This window comes from Orcinus orca, chromosome 20 (genome assembly GCF_937001465.1).
Source record: "Orcinus orca chromosome 20, mOrcOrc1.1, whole genome shotgun sequence".
Classification (NCBI taxonomy): Eukaryota; Metazoa; Chordata; class Mammalia; order Artiodactyla; family Delphinidae; genus Orcinus; species Orcinus orca.
In genome coordinates, this window is record NC_064578.1 from 7405348 (window position 1) to 7412121 (window position 6774).

The window sequence follows — 6774 nt, forward strand, 5'->3', positions numbered from 1 at the left end:
CAGGATGGTTGCCTTCCTCCTCTTCCTTCATCCCCGTCTCCATGTGCTCCCACCCACCTCCCTGCTCCCATCTCCACCAAAGGGTAAACCCGATGGACCTGAATGGCTGAGCCTGAGCCAGAGGCAGAGGGAGACCCTGGCCAGGAAGCATAATGAGGGGCTAAGTGACCCTGAGCACTGTGGGGGTGGGGGGGAGGACTCCTGATAAAACTTGTTGGCAACCTGAGGGCACAGGTAAAGGCACCCTTTCCCCATCCTACAGATCCCGTGTGCATGCTGGTTGAGCCCACAGCAAGGTTCTCCCAGTCACCAGACTGTACCCTCCCACCTTCCCTCCTTACTGTTAACAGCACAGCAAAGGATTTACACAGAGAAGAAGAATGAGGCCAGGACGCCGCACTCAAAAAGCTCAGCATCTGGCCCAGCTCTCCCTCGTGAAACTTAACAAGTGCTGAGCGTCATCTGGTGTCTGGGAGTGAATGAAGTAAACACATTCTTGGCCTATGGGGAGTTTGGAGATTAGCAAGAGCGACAGACCATTTAAAGATGATTTACAAGACCAACCCATTTCAAAGTGGGACTCGGCATGTCGTTGGCAAGAGTGTGGAGGGGCAGAATCCTCACGCACAGCTGGTGGAGATATAACTTGGTACAGCCTCTACCGAGAACAACGAAAGCTAAAGATGCACATACCTTATGACTCAATGATACCAATCTTACTCATATACCCAAAAGAAACTCCCCTAGGAATATACAGTCATGTGCTGATGAGCATGTTCACAGCAGCTTTCTTTGCAGCAGTTAAAGAAAAAAAAAGCATCATCCTAAATGGTGAACAGGAGAATGAATGAATACGTTCGTACGTTGGAATGCATCTGTGAAAATGTGTGAACTGAAACTTCACATATGCCTGTGGACATGTCTCACTAATCGGATCATGAACAATGAAAGCAAGTTGCAGAATAGCGTGTACAGCATGATCCCATTTGTATTAAGTTTAAAAACACACAAAAGAATGCAACATATTGGCTAGGCGTACAAGCGTATATAATAAAAATAGAATGAAATACACGGGAATGATAAGCCCTAAATTTAAATTAGCAGGCAACTTTAAGGAGGAAGAAGGGAGTGTAATTGTTCACGGGACTGCAGGAATCTTCAGCCATGGCTGTATTTTATATTTTAAGGTGGGTGGGACGGTGGGCACATTAGTATTGTTGCATTATCATTTATATTCAATGCCCACCCATCATGTGTTCCCCTCTGTTCTTCCTGACAGAACCTCCATTTTGTTTAGGGCTCCACCCTCCCTTCATGCATCCTACTGGGGCCTCGGAGAAGCTGACCCACCCTTAGGTTTGGGTTGCATGGACTCATTAGTTTAAGGACCCATCACTCTTACCAGCAGTTGGTTCAGAAAAGGGCATGTGGTCCAATTGTGTTCAATTAAACTTGGCAAGGTTTGCTGAAGTGTTCAGGGAAGCACCTTTTCTAAGGAGAGAGCTACAGGAAGCCTCTCTCTGTCTCTGGACTCTCTTCCTGGACCCCAAAGAGGAAGCATGTAGCTCTGCTTGCCAACAGTGAGGGGAACAGCCTTAAAAAGTAAGCAACACTGTATATGGCAGAGTGGAGAGATGATTAAATCTGTTGATGGTATCACGCTGGCTCTGAAGCCCGCCCCACTTTTGCTTTTCCAGAAGGGGAGCCAGTAAATGTTCTTGAGGTTTGAGCTACTTTGGTCTGGGCTTTCCACTTGTCTTGCCGCCAAAAGCATTCTCTCTGTACCACATAGGTTGTGGAAGCACATAGCAATTGTTTCTTAATTTACTCAATTTTAAGCTTTTCCCCTATTTGTACTATAAACATTTGTAGTAGTAACAAGGGTTAGCCATTGAGGAAACCCATGAACAAGAAGAAAAGAAAATATTAATGGAAAAGATCTTGAAGACTTTAGTGTGGTTGTCCTTTTCTGAGAACGTGTGTTAGTTTCCCATGTCTGCTGTAACAAATTACTGCAAAGTAGGTGTCTTAAAACAACAGAATTTATTCTCTCACAGTTTTGGGGTCCAGAAATCTGAAATAAAAATGTTGGCAGGGCTGCGCTTCCTCCAAAGGCTCTGGGGGGGATTCTGTTCCTTGACTCTTCCAGCTTCTGGTGGCTGTTGGCATCATTCCAATACCTACCTCCACCTTCACATAGTCTCCTCCTTGTGTCTCTCCACTTCTGTTTCTTATAAGGACACTTGCCACTGGATTTAGGGCCACCTGGATACTCAGGATGGTCTTATCTCAAGATCTTTAGGTGAATTACATCTGCAAAGACAAATTTCCCAAATAAGGTCATACTTGCAGGTTTGGGGAGTTAGGGCATAGATATAGCTTTTTTTTTTGGTGCTAACATTTGACCCACTACAATGTGGTTGCTCTTTGTTGTGATTTTACAGTGCAAACAGATAACACGGTTTTAATTTTCAACCTAAAAAGTGGTTCCTGATACATAAAAATAGGAATACATAGGTCAGTACTTACTTGTGCTCCACAGAAAGCATTAAATTTTCTCTTATCCAAGTTGGATAACTCCTTAGTTAACATCTGAGAGTTTTGGGTTTTTTTTCTTCTTCTAGATTTTAACAGAGGAAATGAAGTTGTGTGATGTAAATGTTGGACAGCATGTTCTTGACAGTGTAAGTTCCTGGCTCCCTGGGAGACAGATGGTGTTCAGCCTCAGATACGTCCCAGGACAAATTAGACAAAGAGGCCCAGCATCACATACAGGTTAGCCAGAAAGGAAAAGTATGAATAAAATCGTCAGAGAGCAGATGAGTGTGAGAAGGGAAAAACTCAAAACACGTTTTGAGGCCATTTGATCTCCTCTGAGAGGTGGTAGATAGATCCCAGAGAGACAGCTGTGGAAGTTGGAAAGGAAGGAAAGGACTTTTGGACTTGGAATCAGATAGACCTGATTCATGTTGCTGACATGTTTCCATATGATCTTGGGGAAGTAATGTGCTCTCCCTGGATCTGTTTTATCTCCCATAAAACTTAAGAAAATTGCACTTCCTGACACAAGTTTATTTTGTAAAATAATGGGGATAATGATGCATACCTCTGAGGGTTGTTATGAGGATAAACTGATTTGTCCTCTGCAAGAGAACCTTGCCCGTAGTGAGGACTCACGACATGTCTGTTGAATGAGAATCTGAACTAGAAACATCTTCAGTGAGTGGCAGGTTGGGAACACCTACAGCGTGGGCGTGTTACGACAGTTCTTCAGATTCATCAATTTCTACAAGACTTCAAGTAGAAATAGAAAGGCCGAGGTAAACACACTGGACTCGAGTTTCTAGCCATGATGGAGTAACTGGTGTGGATTAACCCTGCCCCCACAAACAACTATAAATACACGGGGCAACTTTTGTCAGACAGTGGGCGACAAGTAGAGCAATAACGTGATCCCTGAGAGATGGGAAACTCAAGAGTTGAGTCCTGTAATCATCCAGCACCCAGTCTGGGGACAATATTCTGGCTGTGGCATAAAGAATTAGAATTTGAGCAGAGCACAGCTGTCCCACTGACTGAAGGAGGCAGAGATCAGAGTTCAGGGCAAGTGAAGAAGTAGAATCCATGGGGCAGGATGTTACAGAAGAGGGCTCTCTGTACAGGAGGACCCCCTCTCTGCGGGTCCCCTTTGAGTCTCTAGTGGCCTAGAGACACATGTGCAAACAAGACCACCTGAGGCTCACAGAGAAGGGCAGCCATAGGGTTGAGAGAAGAATATAGGTCCTAGAGGATGAGCAGTGCTGGGGATCATTGGATTTTTGGTCCTGCCACAGTGGAGAGAGATCATTAATGGCTTGTGACTACTCTGGCATCCAGCTGAGATGCTAGAAAGGCCACACCTTAGGAGGCAAGTCTGTCTTAGAGCAGGGTTCCCAACCTTGGTATTACTGACATTTCGGACCAGAGAGTTCTTTGTTGTGGGAGCTGTCCTAGGCATTGTAGGATACTGAGCGGCATCCCTGGACTCCACCCACTAGATGCCAGGAATGCTCCACCACCTTGAGACAACCAAGTATGTCTCCAGACATTACCAAGTGTCCCCTAGGGGCAGAATCACCCTAGTTGAGAACAATACCCTAGGGTAAGACCTAATTTGTACCTTCCCTAACAAACCCAAAATGGTATCGCGACAAGATTTGCAGTTGAGGCAGAGTTTGGAAGTTGAGTCCTACCAAGTTGCAGAGGCTGGGCTTCCCGCAGATCCACACTAATGTCGTAAAACTAAACCTGCACTGGTTCAAGGTGGCTTGCCAGTAACTGAACAGCGGAACAGTGTGAGCTGGACTTAGTGACTGACTTCTGATGATTGGATTATGGTGGAAGTGCTGGTGAGTGATTTCCAAGGCTGGGTCATAAAAGGCCTTGTGGCTTCCTGCTTGCTCTCTCTCCCTGATCACTCATTCTGGGGAAGCCAGCTGCCATGTTGTGAAGACACACAGGCAGCCCTGGGGAGAGCCCTTTAGGCGAGGAACTGAGGCCTCCCGCCCACAGCCATATGAGTGAGCTATCTCGAAAGAGGGCCTTCCAGTCCATCAAGGCTTCAGAGGACTTTAGCCCTGGCTGATATCTTAACAGGACCCTCACTAGAGACCTTGAGCTAGAATAGCCCAGCTAAGCCTCTCCCAAATTCCTGACCCATAGTAACGGTGAGATGATAAATCTTTATTGTTTTGAGTGGCTAAATTTTGGGATAATTAATTATGCAGCAATAGGTAACTAATTCAGTCCCTTTCCTTGGTGGATCTCAGTTACCACCTCTCTCACAGCTCCAAAATCTCTCATCCTATTTCTTATTTTTCACTCTTTTCAAAATTTTAACAAATACACTTAATTGTTCAGGACCAATTCTTCCCTTCTCTCTCTCTCTGTCCCTCCCTCTCTCCCTCTGTCTGTTTTTCTGTCTCTGTTTCTTCTTTCTAAAAAAATATTTATTTATTTACTTGTTTTTATTTGGTTGCACCAGGTCTTAGTTGCAGCTTGCCAGCTCCTTAGTTGCGGCACGTGGGCTCCTTAGTTGTGGCATGCAAACTGTTAGTTGTGGCATGCATGTGGGATCTAGTTCCCTGACCGGGAATTGAACCCGGGCCCCCTGCATTGTGAGTACGGAGTCTTAACCACTGCACCACCAGGGAAGTCCCTCTCTTCATAATTGTTTGCTTGATTTTGGTTTTGTTCTGTTTAGCTTTTTTCCATTACAAATTCTCATCCCCATTTCTCTGGTTCTTCTCCCACTGATGAGCCAGATTTCCCGCATAAGACCCAAGAGTAGAGGAGAGTGTGGAGAAAGGGAAGAAGGAGGAAATGTTGACCAAGTAATGCCAGCCTCTCTTCAATAGGAGAAGAAAGGGGAAAGCTATGAACACACATATATCAATTATTTTTGTCCCTATTATATTAGTACTTATAACCAAAGTTTGTTATTTGCTTGATATATGTCGGGTACAGTGCTAGGAGCTTTAGGTGTGTGTGTTTAATCCTAAAAACACATTCCAATGAGGTAGATGCTATTATTATCCTATTTTTCAAGAAGAAAATTGAGGCACAGAGAAATTAAATTAGTTGTCCACAGTCACAGAGCTGTCAAGCAGCAGGGGCAAGGTTTAAAGGTCTGTATAACTCAGAAGGACATGGCTGAAGTTGCCATGCAAGTTACATCAAATTGGGCTGACATTGGTTCAAACTCAATTTTTTTATAATTAAAAAAATTTTTTTTTTTATTTTTGGCTGCGTCGGGTCTTAGTTGCTGCACGCGGGCTTTCTCTAGTTGCGGCGAGCGGGGTCTTCTCTTCGTTGCGGTGCACGGGCTTCTCATTGCGGTGGCTTCTCTTGTCGCAGAGCATGGGCTCTGGGCGCTCGGGCTTCAGTAGTTGTGGCTCACGGGCTCTAGAGCGCAGGCTCAGTAGTTGTGGCCCATGGGCTTTGTTGCTCAGTGGCATGTGGGATCTTCCCGGACCAGGGATCAAACCCATGTCCCCTGTGCTGGCAGGTGGATTCTTCACCACTGTGCCGCCGGGGAAGTCCCTCAAACTCATATTTAACTTTTATAAAACCACAGGGCTGATTCAATGCTGGGTAAGACATTTGTAAGCCCATATTGCTTAATCTCCCTTCTTGGACCAGAAGGAAATCCATGATCTCCAACTTATACAGAACAGGTGGCCATTCTCTTTCTTCAACCTTAGATGGCATCTAAGTCGAAAATTCCTGGAACGTAGGTTTTGGAAGTGAAGCCTAGTTTGTACACATATAGAACCTAAGGAAGAAGATTATCCTGATCACCACCTTTCTGTTTGTCAGTCATTCCAGTCGGTGGCAGGACCATTTGTCCCACAGGATTGAAATTACTCAGCCCCGGTGCGTCATCTGACGTGCAAACCTTCCTCAACTTCGTGAGGTTTGACATTGAAAAGCAGTTGCGTCTGCTGCCCATGCTGTTTTCCATTTCAGCAAGGGTATAAAAATGAGCAATTAAGAAAGTAGCATAATAACGCAATAGAAAACAGAAGGGGAAATTACTCATAACCCAATGCCTTGAGACAATGATTATTCTTATGACACATTCATGAGGCATCCCTTGGACCATTGTGTTCTGGCCTTTTGTGAGCCCTCTGTTTGGGTTCCAGATGTCAAAAGCGATATGGGAACATATGTATATGTATAACTGATTCACTTTTTTATAAAGCAGAAACTAACACACCATTGTAAAGCAGTTAT

At 44.9% G+C, this 6774-nt stretch overlaps 1 non-coding gene across 1 annotated transcript; it reads right to left on the reverse strand.

The window, feature by feature from the left end:
* Nucleotides 1-5119: 5119 nt before the first annotated feature.
* TRNAV-CAC (transfer RNA valine (anticodon CAC)) lies at nucleotides 5120-5192 on the reverse strand. Its single transcript has one exon. It is a non-coding gene; the product is annotated as a tRNA-Val (tRNA).
* Nucleotides 5193-6774: the final 1582 nt, after the last annotated feature.